Genomic DNA, 17860 nt, shown 5'->3' with positions numbered 1-17860 from the left:
ATTATTATGGAACATGAGTATGTTGTTAGAAATGACAAATGTGAAATGAGAAGCATGGAAATATTTAGACCACCTGATGCACAATCAGGTGAGCAGGAACAGAAAAGAAATATACCCAATTACGACAACAGCAGAAGAGGAAAGGACAGCAAGATATGCAGTGACAGTGAAGAACTGAGAAAGTCTACCTTCTTCCTTTCATTTGAGAAGTGTGCTGGTGTGGCATGGAGCATACACCTTTAGAGTCCATTGATTCTTTTGGCTGAGCTGCTTCTGTCTCCAGGTATTTTTTTTACCCTCTCTGTAGCAATGAATAGTTTTCTAGAAGAGAGATAAGGGATACCTTTGAGGGCGATGTCAAAAAGATAACCATAACACGGATTTGGGGGGGGGGGGAGTCAAGGCAATAGACCATTATCAAGCATGCATTATATTCTAGGAATTGTGCACATAGGTCAGGGTGAGGAAGAAAGAAGGGGTACCAAAAAATTTTAAATAGTCTTTTCTTACATCTCAGACATTTCCCACTGACTCTATACCCACTGACTGTGATACAGAACCCATTACTCTAGCCAAAGTAGTCCCAGAATAACCTACTGGCCCTGTCTGAACATGGATTTCACACCTTCAGTCCACATTTATGTATTGATTGTCTTCCTTGACTAGAAACTCCTTGTGAGTAAAGAAGGTTGTATTCTTTGTATTTGAATTTCTTACACCCAGTGCAGTGCCTGACACATAGCAGGGAACTAAGAAATGCTTAGTAATTGATAAGAATGATGCTACTGATATATGTATACCAATCTCTGAAAGAGGGTAGGGTTATGATACACCATCAGTGTCCAAAGGTGGACGGACACTGCATTGATCAGACTTCTGCATTCCTGTAATTCTTTATACCTCAAACATGCTCCAGCTCTGTATAACCAGCCAAGAAGAATTCTACTCAACCCAGACTTTGACCATTGCACAGGATTCATCACCTCTCTTGGCACCTTTCCCCTTCTATCCCGTCCTCAATGAGACTTCCAACATGGAGGGAGTTAATGTACTCCACACTGGGTAGAATCCTTAGCCTGAGTACCTCAAACATATCTCAATGAAAGTCATACAGCTATCCTTCTGCATGGCAAGGGTTAGGGGCATGGCACCCTGCGATCTGGAAAATCCACGTGAATGTTTTGGCTCTCCCTTCACACCAGAGAAGTCGTCTGAATTATCATGTTATTAAAAGATAAAGCATATTGTTATTATATAATACTCTACATATATTTTATGCATTTCTGAGTTTCTAAACTTTTTGGGGTCATCTGCTGGCCTTCATGTGTCATCTGATGGTTCCATAAAACTCCCGCCAAATTTCCATTTAATTTCTTATGCTGGTCTGCAACATATCGAAACCATGATGGGGAAAGTGGAAACGTGGAAGGGATAACTATATTCAGTCAGCCCTCAGAACTCCTAATCTATACTGCCTACAACGATACCCCACCCCACTCTCTTTCAGGGTCTGATCATAAAATAAGAAGCATCACAGCTACTAGAATGGGCTTGGAAATGTACTGTTCACTGTGATTCCAAGTTCTGGAATTACCTGGGCTGAGGATCCCTTCCCTGTTCAGGCTCAATCCCATTCCTGTCAAGCCCACCACTGCTACCTCAGTCTTTCCTGCACTCTCATTAGGCCCTCTGTAGCCCCTGAAGTACTTTGAACAAACTATGTTTCATATCACGTAGATGATTGCTCCTACTATCCCCACTCCAGGCTTGAGTACAGTTAATTCTTCCACATTGCAACTTTCCTCATCATAGTTTCAATATATTGCAGGTCGCCATAAGAAATTAAATGGGAATTTGGGGAGAGTTTTGAAGAAGCTATAGATGACACACGAAGGCCAGCAGACAACCCAGAAGTTTAGATACTCAGAAATGCATAAAATATATTGATAGTAGTCTTGTATAAAATCAAGAAAAAAGAGAAGGAAATCCGTGAAGCCAGAAGATTTCTCTGGTACAAAGAAAGGTCCAAAAATTTCATGTAGATTTTCCAGATCAGGGCGTTGCCATGCCCCTACAATGTGGAAGGGATAACTGTATGTTTTTTGGTATTTAATTTTCTGTGCACGCATCATTTTTCTCCAATAGCCTGTAACCTCTAGAGGCTAGGTGGGCTTTGAATTTTGCCTTTATGTCCTGAAACTTAGCCTGGCACCTGAAACACAACTCGGGTCTGCTACATGCATGTTTAAGGGAATTCTATCTCTCAGTCTCTTTTTACCTTTTCTTGGGATAGAGCCACTGGGGAGTCTGGAGTGGTAGGCTTCATTGTAGATGTGGGTGATGTCCTAGGCTCCAGCTGTGGGGATGAACCAGCTGTTACTATAGGACCAGTGAGAGCACATAACATGGGTTTTGGGAGCTTGTCCCAAATGGAAGGGGGAAAGGACTTGACAGATTTCTTCTAGCTACCTTGGATCATTAGCAACAGAACCCATAAATACAGTTCCCTAACCCACCTCTAGACTTTCCCTGAGATCACTCATTTTATATCCAAGGCAACTCAACTTTTTACCTTAGCTTGAATCGTCAATATAGATTTGCCCTCTCATAGCAGTATCTCAGTAGCCATTTTCCAGCTTGGCAGCCCCTCCTTTTTGCCCCCATCATCCTCCCTTACCTCTCTTTTGCTTCTAGTTTACTGTTGATACAGTAAAACAGATAACTGGACCCGGAAACATGACTGCAATGAAAGGACAAGAGAAATGCAACAATAAATAACAATGACCTACTGAGCAACAAAGGATACATTTCACCATGAGTTACCAAGGAATAAACACATTGTCAACTGCCAGGTGTACCATCACCACCCACCCCACCCAAGCGAGATTCCCTTTCCCCACACTCTCCACCTTAAAACAATCCCTATGAATGAAAATCTTGATTTACAAAAATGATTCATCTTAGACACTTTTCTCTTTTTTTGCCCCAAAGGATGCCAACACTTCATATGTATATGAGGCATCCAGCAAATGGACAAAGGGGACAAAATATGGTACTGGTCAATGTTGGAAGGTTTCAAGTTGACAGACAGATTGACTCACTCTTGGTGGGAGTATTTAATTTGTCCAACCATTCTGGAAATCAGCTTGAAATTAAGTAAAAAATGTGACTAACATGTCCATGACTCTTGACCCCCAGATTCTACCACAAGACATAAATCCTTAGCCATTAAAGACACACAGAATGGTCCCAGGAGAACCAAATATTCATAGTAGCCATTTTTTGAAGCTAGCAGGGAACTGTAATCAAAGCAGACCATTGAGTGGAGAATGGCTAAAATGTTATGGCATGAGACTGTAATGGAACATGAGTGTGTTCTCGAAAATGATCAATGGGGAGAGTTCAGAAAGTATGGAAATGTTTAGACTTAACTGATGTAGAATCAAGTTAGCAGGATCAGAAAAACAATATAGTCGATGACTACAATAATGGAAAAAGAACAACAAAAAGAATCTGAAAGGTATATAATGCTAATGATCTCATCTGACCCCAGTGAATAAGTGACAAAATTTATCTCTTTCCCTTCACTTGAGAAGTGGGAGACTCATGGTGTGGAATGTAGTATACACTTTTTGACTCAATTTATGTCTTGGTTCCTTTGACTGAACTGCTTTTTCTTTCAACTCTTCATTCTCCCCTACCCCCATGAACATGGCTGGTTGGTTAGGAAGGCAACATGGGGGATACCATTGGAGATGAAGGTGATGCCAAAAGAAAAGGTATCAATAAAACAGATTTTCCTTGAAAAGACAAATCAGCAGGTCAAGGGGGGCTGCCCCAGCCGGCACCATAGGGTTACCTTTGTCCATTACCTTTCTGGCCTCTGAGTGCTGCGTACCAGAAGAGCAAGAAGAAGGCACGCAGGCAGCCGAGCAGCAGCGTCAGGAAGGTACCATGGCAGAGCTTCATTTCCCCAGGCTTGGGGTCCTCGGAGGTGGCGGTGGCGGTGGCGGAGGCGGAGGTGAGGCTGCATGTCCGGGGCCTCGCTCGGAGGAGGACTACGATGAGGAGGACGAATATTCTCGGTGGTGAAAAGTCTGCAGAAGCCGAACTTGAGACCAGGGAACAGTGCAGGGCTAAGCAGCTACGTGCCAAGACCAAGCCAACACTTTCCATCAAGAGGAGAAACTGAAACCCATAAAAAGAAAATGAATTGCCCATGGTCTCTCAGGTCAGAAGCGTGGGAGTCAAAATTCCAACTTAAGTCCTCTGACTCCAGATCCAGCATTCTTCCATCAACAATGCTGCCTCTGAGGGGTCATTGCAGGGACAGGGGACAGACAGTCTGGGAGAAGGCTCAAAGAGTAAAAGTAATAGGAAGCTGCTAAAGATTTCTCAGTGGAGGAAAAATTGGAACCAGAATAACATTCATAACAAGAACTGACATTTTAGAGCACACAGTCACATCAAGCAAGAAGGATCAGAGCAAGCGCTATTGTTACCTTCATTTTATAGATGGGGAAATTGAGGCTCAGCGAGATGAATAGACTTGCTCTTTGTCACACTAACTAGTAAATATTTGAGGCAGGTTTTCAACCCACTTTTCCCTTGCTCAATCAAGTTCTAAGACCTGTCCCAGGAAACCTTTGATATTACTTAGTCTTTATAAGGAAGACTACATGGGCAACTGGACATGACAAAGGATAGCATAGACAGGGACATCTGTTAGGATTTGTCCAGGTGGGAGGTGATGGGAGCCAGAATGAGCAGTGTGGATCTCAAGGAGGGGGCAAGTAGGTGAAATCAACTGTGGAGGTATAGAGACCACAGAATTTGCAACTGGTTAAATGAATGGGCAAATAAAATTTTAGGCTTGGGTGACTGGTAGGATGGTTGTACCATCAATAGAAATAGGAAATTTTGGAGGAAGAGCAGGGTTGGGGTGGGGAAGAGAAGGTGATGAGTTCTACATTGGACACATTAAGTTTGAGATGCCAACAGGACACCCATGTAGCTAGCAATACTTGAAGATGGAGAGGAAAGATTAGTGAGTGCCCTAAGCCTTGTTCCAGCTGCCCATCCTCTCTTTCCCCCTATTCCAGTTCTGGAACCATATTCAAATCAATACCTCCATTGCTCAGAAAAAAGGGTATGTCAACTTACTCCCCACTCACCACCCCTGCAGTCTTCCAAACCAAAGTACTTCTCCCTGGTCACCGCTGCTCTGCATGCGTTGTCTCCCCCTTGAGGACAGTAACTGTCTTCACTTTTCTATTTGTACCCCTAGGCCTTAGCACAATGCTTGGCACATACTAAGCATATGCATCATCCAAAAAAAAAAAAAGACAAATCAAAATGCAATTTATAAATATATACTGGGTTCCAGGTACTTTGCACATTGACGTTAGGGGAAGGTAGGAGTCCCAAAATATGTTTTATTAATGATCTTGTGGATGTGAGGCACATAGCAAATTGGCAAAGGTGACAAAATATAGCAATAGTCAACGTTGGAGGACTATGAATAATCAGGTGGACTGAATGACTCTTGGCAAAATTGTAGTCTAACCATTCTGGAAATTAATTTGGAATTTTTTGAAAGAAGTCATCATAACTCTTAACCTCCAGGTTACATAGCTAGGCATAAACTCTAAATCAGTCAAAGGCACAAAGAAAGTTTTCAGGTGTACAAAATATTCATAGCAACCCTTTTTGGTGCTAGTAAGGAAGTGGGAACAAGCTGTTGCTTACTGCTATTGTTACTATTTAGTTGATCAGTCATGTCTGACTCTTTGTGACCCCGTTTGAGGTTTTCTTGGCAGAGATACTGGAATGGTCTGGCATTTCCTTCTCCAGCTCATTTTACAAATGAGGAAACTGAGATAAACAGGGTGAAGTGACTTGCCCCAGGTGGCATAGCTACTAAGGGTTTGAGGTCAGATTTGAACTTAGGTCCTCCTGACTCTAGGGCTGGTACACTATACTTTGTAGCACTACTTCTATACACTAGTTGCCCTTGTCCATTGGAGAATGGAGATGGAGAATGGTGAAAAAAAATTATGGCACAGGATTATAAAACAACATGAGTATGTTGTTAGACATGACAAATGTAAAGAGTTCAGAAAAGCATGGAAATGTTTTGACTAGCTAATGCAAAATTAAGTTAGCAAGACCAGAAAAACAACAATGAAAAAATAAATAATGACAAAAGGAAATTGAAAGATATATAAAGACAATGAGCCCATTTGGTTCCAGTGAAGAGCTGACAAAGTCTACGTCCTTACCTGAACGGAAGTAGTGGGATACTGTTCATTTGGAATGTGATGCACATCATCAGTCTTAGCTGATACCTTGATTTCTTTGGCTGAATTGCCTTTTCTTTTGACTTTTCTCTTTTTCTCTCCTCCATGGCAATGGATTGCTTGCTGGACGTGAAGGTAATGTAAAGAAAGAAGATACCAATAAAAGCGATTTTATTTGAAAAGTCAAGCCAAAATACAATTAATAAACATGTTCTATGTTCGAGGAACTATTTATAGAGAAGTTAGGTGGGAGACAGAAGGTATACAAAAAAAGTTTATCAATCCTCTTTTTTTCCATTTTAGGAATTTCCCACTATGCCCACTCATCACATAATCCATTACTCTAGCCAGAGCAGTCCGAGAAAACCTATTGGTCCTGTCTGAGCATGGATTCCACATCTTAAAAGCACCACTAGTCTCCAGAAAGGTGTGGGGATGGTGAGGCATTGCTATACCATCAGTGTCTTAAAGTCATTATTGGACATTTCATTTATCAGACTTCCATATTCTTGTAATTCTTTACCTCAAACATACTCCAGATCTCTTTTATGAGTGACTCCAACCCTCCTCTAGCCTTTCCCACTCATCTCTCACCCAAACCAACTCTCCTTTTTACCCTAGCTTGGATGCGTAAGTTTAGATTCACCCTCTCAGAGCTACAGCACAGGAGGCTGGTAATCCCCTAGTGATCACTCCTTTTGGCCCCCTTCATCCTTCCTTACCTCTTCTTTGCCTCCAAGTCAATTACGATGTATTTTGGTTATATCTGGACCAGGAAGCATGCCTGTATGACTGAAAAAAAAGGAGAGGAATAATAACAATGATTTTCTGTTCCCTGTCATTACACTACGCTCCCTGCAATCCCTGGTATATCCTAAACAAACTGCTTTTCATTTTACACATTTGGTGACCCTCACACTACATCCCAAAATTATTTTGAATATATTTTGCATTTATGTATGGATCATTTCCCAGAAATTGTCTGTAGGCTCTTAGATACACGAAAAACTGTTTTTATCTTTGGGTTCTGAAACCTAACCTAGCCCCTGGCACATAGTCTGGGTCTGACAAATGCTTGTTCAAGGGAATTCTGACTAAGTCTCCAAGGACGATGGGACCCATTGAGGGGTATGGTATGGCAGCCTGTATTGAGGAAGTGAGCAATACGTTAGTGAAGCAATTCAGCTGTAGTGTGTGGCCCTGCTGTGGGGAGAAACTTGCTGTTTTCATGGAAGGACAAAGGAATGCCCACAACAAACTTCTTGTTATAGTGTACCCATTGAAAGGGAAGTGAACCTGACAAGTTTCCTCTAGTCACCTTGGATCATAATCAAGGGAAGTTAAAACTACAGTGACTCCACCCTCCTCTAGCTTCCCTTGGGATCTCTCTTCTCACATCCAGGTGAACTCTCCTTCTTACCTCAGCTTCAGTGGTGCAGTTTGGATGCATTTTCTCAGAAGTAGAGCTCAAGAAGCCTTTGCAGCTTGGTAACCAATCCTTTTTACCCCCTTGATTTTTCCTTACCTTTTCATTTCCTCCAAGTCACTTCCTATACATTTTGATTATATTTGGAGCAGGTAACATGACTGAGTGAGTGGATAAGAAAAGAGACGTTACTACTAAGTGTAGTTAAACCAAATGACAAATACACATTGGCCATGTTTAGAATTAGGGTCTTGCCCCCGGAGCCTGTTGTAAAAGGATACCACTTTTACATCCCCTAGCGACATCAGAATTGTCACCTCACCAGAATGAATACTCTCACAGTGACATAGTCCTTTTCACATCTCTGTCACCACTCTTCTGTAACCCCGCAATCCTCAGTCTCACATGGCTATTACCATCACTGTCATCTCCAAGACCATCATTGTTATATCACCACTTTTAGATCATAACCATCACTTTCTTTTTTGGATACTTTTTATTCTGAAGTCAAACACAAAAAAATTACATTTCCAGACAAAATCAGAACATAAAGTAGGACTTTTTTAGTGTAGCCAGGAATCTCCATTTCATACTCTATATTTTAATTTTAAAAATATAAAATAAATTCTGCACATTGTGCTCAAAACCATCCTGCTGTTTGCATCCTCTAATGAATTTGATCCTGTTTTTTTCTATTTTTTTTTTAAAAAGGTATCAATGAACCTCTATTTTGATATTACTATTACTGACACAACCTTACAATAAATGGCTCACCTGTTTTTTTTTTTTGCTTCACTCTGCATCAGTTCATATTACCCATAACTTTCTAAGATTATTTTTCATAATTTCCTGTGGCCTAATAATATTCCAAAATAATATAAATTTTGGGGGGGTATATTGCATACCATGATCTCTTGTGGTTTTTAGTAAAGGCTGCCAGTGTGTCAACCTGATTGTAATGTAACACACAAAATTGATTCTTAAATCAATTGATTCTTAAATACCTCTTTCTGACTTGTTTTCCAAGGCAATTGTGGCTATTCTATATATTACATATGTTGTACTTCAATAAGTTTGTTGGTACTTAAGCTCTTCCTTTCTGAATGCTTGCAATATTTTTTTCCTTGACTTGAGAGCTTTGAATTGGATATGAGGTTCTGGGGACTGTTATCTTTGGATTCTTTAAAGGAAGTAATTGGTGAATCTTTTCTATCTGTAATTTGTCCTCTGATTCTAATAAATTTGAGGCAATTTTCTTTGATAATTTCTGATACTATAGAGTCCAAATTTTAAAATTATGTCTCCCAGAAAATCTAATGATTCTTAAATATTTCTTTTTCATTTGTTTTCCAAGGCACTTGTTATCACATTGCATTTTTTCAGCTTAACCCTTAATCCCTATCTTGTACCATATTGAGCCAAACAAAAACATCAACACAGTAACCATGTTTGTAAAAGAATTCCACAATTAATCCACCATATCTCTCCTGAGGAATGGGAAACATACCTCAGCATCAGACTCTGTGGTTGTAATTGGATGCTGCCTCAATAAGACTTCTGAAATTGGTCATTATTGTTTTCTTTCACATTACCATGGTCATCACTACCACCATCAATTTCACATCAGGAACCCTGCTTTCACATTCCTACTATCTTGTCACATTAGAACCATAAGCACCACCACCACCTTACTACTTTCACGTACAAAAAGTCATAAACAACACTGTCAAACTCATACAATTATCACTGTCGCATTTCCAGCTCCATCACTTTTACACTTTTACAATCCACACTGTCATATGATCACCATCAGCACTAGAACCTTTACTGCCAGATCTCCACCATCATAATTTTCTTATCCCCATTAATCATTGTCACATACACACTAATGATACTTTCACATGCCTATTATCAAAGTCATGTCAAAACTATAAACATTGTTATATAATCACCATTAGAGATTATATCCCCATCATCAGCAACTTCACCTTACCAATACACTAACCCATCTATACCATCAATGAAAAGTTTTAGGACATTCCTAGCCAACCCAACATTTTCATCAATCTTGCTTCATGTTCTTCCAATGTAAACACAGAGACAATTACTCTCCTTGATATTTCCCTTCCTTTACATAACTGACTCCTCGATGTACTCTTCAGAGAAGTGCTAGAAATGTTGTGCTTACATCAAGCTCTTGGATCCTTACATTCAGATTCTCTTTCATGACTTAGCAACAGCATGTTCACTTCACAAAAAATGCTTAGGGGAAGAAGGCAGAATAGGTCAGAAAATGTCAAGCTCTCAAGATTTTCCTCCACACACACAAAAATATAAAATAATGCCTCTGGGCAAACACAGAGAGGTGAAACAAATAAAGATTAGGGGCAGAACAGCAGTTCTCTTGGGACAGACAGAGAAGACCAGAAGAAAAATCCCAGGATGAGATTTCTTCCCTGTGAAGAGTAAACACCTCCAGGATAAGGTCCACTTTAACAACTAGCAACAAGCTGTTTGAACAACAAGCACCAAACCCTGAGGTTTGAGAGGCTGCCTGCCCCCAGCCCCAGGAACTTTTACCCCCAGGGACAGTGAATTGGGTGTCTGAACCCAGAAGATTGAGGGAACCTCTGTTGATAAGGAATGCCAGACCCAGCTATGCTGAGGAGAGAGGCAAGGGGGCAAGAAGAAACCAGCACTTCCCAATGAGTGCAGAAGCAGTGGGGTGGGGATGCTGATGGCTGTGGGCACTGACAGGAGGCTGGAGGTCTGGATTTGAGTTCAAGGTCAGAGGGGAGAACTGACCAGGATCAGAGGCCAGAAGCAACATCCTCCACACCACAGGACTAGATGTGATTACAAAAACTAAATTTTTACAAACAAAAAAAAAAAAATGTACAGGCAAAGGAGAAAGAATCCAATCACAGAGAGCTACTATGGGAATACAGAAGACCAGAGTTTATCTTCAGAGGAGGACACTGAAGCAAAGAAACCCTCTTCTGCTCCAAAGAGTAATGTCAAATAGTCCCCTGCCCAAAAAAGAATACATTGAAGAGCTTTAAAAAGACTTTACAAATTAAATGAGAGAAATGGAGGAAAAATTAAAAATAAAGATAAGAATAACATAAGAAAACCAAGAAAATTATGACAAGTCAATCAATTAGAAAAAGAGATTCAGAATTTTAAGGAAGAAAATAACCTCTTGAAAATCAGAATTGGACAAGGGGAAATCAGCAGAGTTATAAGACATGTTATAAAAGTTACAAAAGACATATAGAAAAAATTAATTTTTTTATATATATAGAGAGAGAGAATGAAAAAATAGAAGAGTGTGCAACATCTCATAAGAAAAACAACGGATCTAGAGAACAGATAAAGAAGAGAAAACATAAGAATAATTGGACTACCTGAAAGTTGTGATAAAAAAAGGAATCTTGATACAACAATACAAGAAATAATTAAAGAAAATTGTCCTGAAGCACTGAACAAGAGGGGAAAGCAGAATTAGAAAAAATTGACCAATCATCACCTGAAAGACTTTTTATGAGGAAAACTCACAGAAATATTATAGTTAAATTCGAAAACCCCCAGACCAAGGACAAAATATTATGAGCCACAAGAAAAAAAAACAATTTACTTATGATGGTACCACAATTATAATCACACAAGACCTAGCACTGGCAACACTAAAAGATCACAGGTCTTGGAACACTATACAACAAAGAGCAAAACAACTCAGCCTCTGGCCAAGCTAAGAATTATTCTGAATGAAAAAAATGGACATCTGATCAACAGTCAGACTTTCAGGACTCTATTAAAAAAAAAATAGACCTTGAAATCAATAGAAGATTTGAAATACAAGAGCCAATAGAAATATGATACCTACCAACGACCAATTACAAGGTACTAAATAGGGATAGAATGTTTACCTGTCATGTATGGAAAATATGAAACATATGTCTCAGATTGTTATTAGTTATTAGGTAGCTTTTAAGAAAGATTGGGGTAGACCTGGGTATAATATGACTTCAAAAAGGAAAACTATTCAAGAACAGTTAAAAGAGTAATTATCTTATACAAATCAGGTGAAAGAGGAAGAACCAATACAGAGGAACTGGGAGTGGGGTCAGTACTGTTAGTTCTGGAAATCTACTTTTGTTGGGAATGGATTTAAGAGGGGAAAATACATATAAATGTAGAAAAGTATAAAAATCTAAATTTAGAAAGAAACAAAACTCTAGGGGGATAGGGAGAGGGAGAAGATAAAGCAGGGATCTTTAGAGAGGAGGATGAGGGAATAGATTAAAAGGGGAACATAGAAAGGTCTTTAGATTTAGGGGAATGCAAGGATAATGGAGGGAGCTTTAGAGGGGAGGGGGGCAGAATAGGTCAAAGGGGTATGTAAAAGGGTGTTTAGATTCAGGGGAATGGGAGGATAAAGGAAAGGTTGCTGGAGTGGGGACAGGTTAAGTAATAGGTGGACAAATTATAGCAGGTAGAAGTAAAGTAGAAGAGTTAGTAGTGATAGGGAAAAAGAGATATGCACAAACATAAAAATAAGATCAGGTGTAGAATCTCTTAGGGAAAGTATGGGTTTATATATGTATGTATGTGCATATATGTATACCTGTATGTATATATGAGTACCTACATATAAATATATCCATGCTAATTGAGGCTTGGGGTGGCAGGTAGTTGGGCGGAAGGCAGAAAAAAAGAACAAAGTAAAAAGTATACAGAAAAGAACAAAAGAAAAATTACAAGGAAGTGAAGAAAAGATTGACAGCTTTCATTTTAACGCATAGTATTTAATATGTAGGCTTCCTCGAAATAATAAGTTATGGCTATATATTCTGAATCCTCTCCTATATTATGTTGTACACATGACATTTTTTTATTTTATTTAAGTTTATGTTTCTTTTTATTTCCTTATTATGTATTTAAGTTTTAATATTTATCTAAAATTGAAAAAAGAACCAAAAAGAAATTGCTTAGAACTTGATCCAGAGTCTCCCACAATGACTTTGAATCAAGGAAGGAAATAGAATCTGCTCACATTAGTGAGTCAATAAAAAAGGATTCTCACCTAGTTAATGTACCAGAATCCAAATGAGGGTGCTTTCAACTCTACCCTTAAAGAAGAAAAACAAATACAATGAAACAAATACAAAGAAAAACAAACAATGGCTACATCTGAAAATATATGTCTGTGTACTTTGTGATTATTTCCTCTTTGTTGAGGGTGGAGTATGAGAGAGGAGCTAAGAAGCGTCATTATAGGTACTTTTGAGACATGGCTGTGCATTGCATTGATCAGAGTTCTCATAAAGCCATTGGGGGACCAAGAAAACCTCACAAACATTTATTTTTACTTTTCACCATAATGGCGCAAAACCAGAAAATGGACTTACTTTATATGAGGGTGCAGGGGTACTCTGAGTTTTGAGTGAACTATTATATATTTATTATTAATGTGGAACCGCAGATTATTTTCTCAATGATTTTCTTAATTTCTTTTTTATACAATTATTTTCTTTAATAAATAATTATTGTAATAATTATTATATTAACTGTATATTATATAAACACATTATAATGAATGCTAATGTTTATATTTTTATTATAGAATATATTTATTTGTATATTTAAACAATATTTTATATTATCATATTTATATTATTTTGTCTCAATAATTATCATTATTAAATATTTTCTTAATTTCTAATGACTGATTTTTAAATCAGGAAGAATTTAAAGTAGAGAACGAAAAAAGAAGAAAAGGATGTTGAATGAATTCATTTTTGAAGGCATGTTAAACTTTTTATTGTTAACTGTTATTGCAACAACATGAGAGAGATCTCTTGGGACTCTAATTTGATATTATTATGAGTTCTGAATTCACATATATGCTTGAATTATCATCGTCAACAATCTACTATTCAAAGGAAATGCTAGAAGCTACCCAAAGGATGCGGGATCCAAGAACTGCTACAACTGGATGCTCATGCCTAGGAAAGTTGAGGGGATGACCTTGCATAGGTAAAGGTAGGATTTTATTGACTCAGTTTCCCCAGTTTATTTTTCCATTTTGAACAAGAATATTTAACACTTGGGAGATTTTCATTTTGGGTATAAGACTACTAGAACTTTACCGTTTTGGTTCATTTCAGGGGGTCATAAGTGGATTCCTTCTATCTTTACTTTGCCTTATGCTTCTAATAAATTTGACAGTTCATGATCTCTTGAAGTACAGAATCATGGCATCTAACTAATTCTTAAATTATGTCCCTTTGACTTGTTTTCCAGGTAAGTTATTTATGATGTCAGATATCTGATATTTCTTTCTATGTTTTAAATCTTTTGATTTTGTTCTTGTATTAATTACTCTCTCATGGAGTCACTGATTTCTGTTTGGTTGACTCCCCTTTTTGGGTAAGTTTTAACACTTAATCTTCTATAATACTTGCTTCCAATAAACTCTTTGAGAGCTTTTAGTTCATGTTTTCTGAGTATTTGCATGCTTTTTTGGGAAAACCCATTTTCCCCCCTTTGATTCTCCTCTTGAAGTTACTTCAAAGCAACTCCTTCTTTTAGAGAATCTCTAGATCAACAAGTTTTGGTGGCTGTGATTTCCTTGGGGCTGTGCCAGAAGAAGGTTCTGCTCCCTCTGCACTTTTGAATGAACTGATTGGCAGTGTTTGGTCTCCCTCGGGGTCACCTTAGATCATCTGATGATCTACAGCTCCTAAGGATACACTTCTTGGATCACTGCAATTGTAAAAACCTCTTCCAGGAATTCGTTCATTTCAATTCCCAGGGTCTTATTTTATCTGGGCCTCCCTTTCAAGGTAGCCACTCCAAACCTTGATAGAATTCCATTACATTCCCATGATAATAACATCAGTAAGCTATGCAAAATAGACATTAATTTGCTAACAACAAATTAAGCTTTACTAACAAATAATACAACACATATATGATCCTAATAAAAAATAAATAAAATTCAAATAAGAATTATAATAAAATGGGATCATGCAGCAATTAGTAAATACAAGAACTAAGACATGCAATTTCATCAAGGCACACAGTGCACAGTTAATGCTAGCAATGTGCTCATTTTTAGCTGTTGTTGTTTAGTCATGTCTGACTCTTCATATCTCCATGGACCATACTGTCTATGGGGTTTTCTTGATAAAGATACTGGAGCGCATTGCCATTTCCTTCTCCAGTGGATGAAGGCAAAGAGAGGTTGTGACTTCTCCAACATTACACAGGCTAGTAAATGTCTGAGGCTGGATTTGAACTCAGGTCTTCCTGACTCCAGGCCCAGCACTCTATCTTCTGAGCCATCCAGCTGCCCAATTTCACCTTTTCTTGTTATTCTGTTGTTTCAGTTGTGTCCAACTTTTGGGACGACATTTGGAATATTCTTGGTAGAAATACTGGAGTGGTTGCCATTTCCTTCTCCAGCTCATTTTACAGATAGGGAAACTGAGGTAAGCAGGGTTAAGTGACTTGCCATGGGTCACACTTCTAGTCAGTGTCTGAGGCAAGATTTGAACTGAGGAATATGAGATTCCAACACTCTATCCCCTGCAGCGCCACTTAGCTACCTCCAATTTCACCTGGAATATCATAAATTTGTCTAGTTACCAACTGGATAACTCTTAGTCTAAATTTACCTATATGAGTCACTGTTAGAGTGTTCCTTGAAGTTACTGGCTGAACATAGTCCTCAGGGGACTATGCTCAACCTGGGACTAAGGAATCAGGTTGCCTATCCATGTTATTAGTTCTTGAGAGTATGCAAAGTCCTTACCTTCCTTATACCTGCTAGAGAAGAAGGGGAGATTCCCAGGCTCCTGGGTTAGCCATTTCACCTTGCATGAGGTACCGCTTGTCCCACAGCCCAGTAGGAACCTTCTCCATATACACATTTCCCAGTTTTCTAGCTATGAATAGCATGCTTGCTCCCATGCTTTTTAGCATGATGTTTTCAGCCATGTTGACAAATGCTTTCAATGAGGATGAACACGGCATCAAGCTCAACTACTGTACTGATGGTAAGTTCTTCAATTTGAAAAGGCTACAAGCCAAGACCAAAGTGGAGGGAGCGTTGCTGCATGATTTTCTGTTTGAAGATGATTGTGCACTCAATGCAGCCTCTGAAACTGAGATGCAATAAAGTATGGATCAATTCTCTGCTGCCTGTGCTAATTTTGGCCTAATAATTAACACCAAAAAAACACAGGTGCTCCATCAGCCACCACTACACCATCCATACGTGGAACCATCAATTACAAGAAATGGAGAAGTTTTGAATGCTGTGGATAAGTTCACTTACCTTGGTAGTGTACTTTCCAGGGATGTACACATTGACAATGAGGTTGATGCACTTATTGCCAGAGCTAGCTCAGCATTTGGGAGGCTCCGAAGCAAAGTTTAGGAGAGAAGAGGTATTAGACTGACTACCAAATTGAAGGTCTACAGAGCCATTGTGCTGACCTCATTGTTGTATACCTGTGAAACATGGACAGTCTACCAGCGCCATGCCAGGAAACTGAATCGTTTCCATTTGAACTGTCTTAGGAAGATTCTGAGGATCACCTGGCAGGATAAGGTACCAGACACTGAAGTCCTTGCTCAAGCTGAACTGCCAAGTATTTAAACTATGCTTCAGAGAGCGCAACTCCGATGGTCTGGCCACATTGTTTGAATGCCAAATGCACGCTTGAGAAAAAGACTATTTTATGGAGAACTTGCATGGGGCTCTCAAGGTCTCTCTCAAGAACTTTGGATTTGACTGTGCAACATGGGAGATACTGGCATAGGACCACTCAGCATGGCATACCCACATAAGAAAAGATGCTGTGCTCTTTGAGCAAAGTAGAATTGAGACACCACAAAGCAAATGCAGGATGATCAAATTTGGGATATTTACCCCAAATATTCACACGGACTATCTGTGCCCAATCTGTGGTAGAGCATTCCAAGCTCATATTGGTCTGATCAGCCACAGTTGGACACACTGAAATTTCACTCTACAATGGTGATTTCACTTTGGTCCTCTTTGAAGATGAAGGACAACAACCAACAACCAACCAGCTATGCATACCTCCCTAATGTCCTGGGACAACTACACCCTGAGGCCAAAGGCCTGTGTACAACGATAGCCCACCAGAACTCATCACGTGGGTAGAATGGGAGGAGAAATGAGTGCCTTCCACTATGTGCTGAGTGTCTCTTGCCTGAATTCCACAAGACTTCTGCCCGCTCTCCACCATCTGGCCAGAATGGAAAGAGGAGAGGAGGGAGTTTTGTATCATGCCTTGCATATCTCTGCCTTGATCTCCAGCTTGTAATAGAAAGAGGAGGAAAGAGGAGAGGCAAGCATCTTCCATAATACCCAGTGGGTTTCCTGCCTCATTGCCATAAGACTCTTACCTGGTGTTGAGCCTCTGAATTAACGAGAAGAGATGGGCACTTTGAATTGTGCCTTCCCGTTCTCCTGCCTGACCTCTAGCCTCCAGAAGGAAGAGGAGAGGAAGGGACAGCAGAGGAGAGGGAATGTTTCATTGTGTGTCATAGGTATTCTGCCTGATCTGTATGAATCTCCATTCTGGTCTCAAGCCTCTGTATCAAAGAGGAAAAGGCAGGCCTTCCATTGAGCTCCCAGGAGGCTCCTCCCAGATACCCCATCATTGGATAGAAGAGGAAGGAGAAAAGAGAAGAGGAAGGCACCTTATTTCGTGGCCTCTGTATCTCCTGCCTGCTCTCTATAAGTTCTGCCTCATCTCTAGCCTTTAGTGGAAGTGAGAAGAGGGTACCATTCACCATGCCTTGTATATCTACTACCTGATCTCAATGACTGTTCTATATGGCCTCCAGTTTCTGGATCAAAGAGGAGAAGTGGGAACTTTACAGTGCATCCACGCTATCTACAGCCTGTGGATAGAAGAGAGATATGTGCCATTCACAGTTCCCTTTCTGTCTCCTTCCTTACCTTCATCATCCAAATGGAAGAGGATGTGTCCTGCATGTCCCCTGCCTCATCTCCAGCCTCCTGAGGGAAGAGGAGAGAAAGGAGAGACAGATGCTTTCAGCTGTGCTCTGCATATCTCCTGCCTCATCTCCA

The 17860-nt window shown here is 39.6% G+C and overlaps 1 long non-coding RNA gene across 1 annotated transcript in view; it reads right to left on the bottom strand.

The window, feature by feature from the left end:
• Nucleotides 1–17860, bottom strand: part of LOC140515343 (uncharacterized) — a 69081-nt gene that overhangs the window by 28143 nt on the left and 23078 nt on the right. Inside the window, exons 2-6 of the long non-coding RNA XR_011970983.1 lie at nucleotides 7022–15896; nucleotides 6282–6422; nucleotides 3873–4188; nucleotides 2279–2740; nucleotides 189–321 (exon numbers count right to left, since the gene is read on the bottom strand). This is a non-coding gene — a long non-coding RNA (uncharacterized lncRNA). The remainder of the gene's footprint in view (nucleotides 1–188; nucleotides 322–2278; nucleotides 2741–3872; nucleotides 4189–6281; nucleotides 6423–7021; nucleotides 15897–17860) is intronic.

Source organism: Notamacropus eugenii, chromosome X (genome assembly GCF_028372415.1).
Source record: "Notamacropus eugenii isolate mMacEug1 chromosome X, mMacEug1.pri_v2, whole genome shotgun sequence".
In the NCBI taxonomy this organism is placed as follows: Eukaryota; Metazoa; Chordata; class Mammalia; order Diprotodontia; family Macropodidae; genus Notamacropus; species Notamacropus eugenii.
Note: the sequence above shows the minus strand (reverse complement) of the source record. Positions and strands in the feature narration are given on the sequence as shown.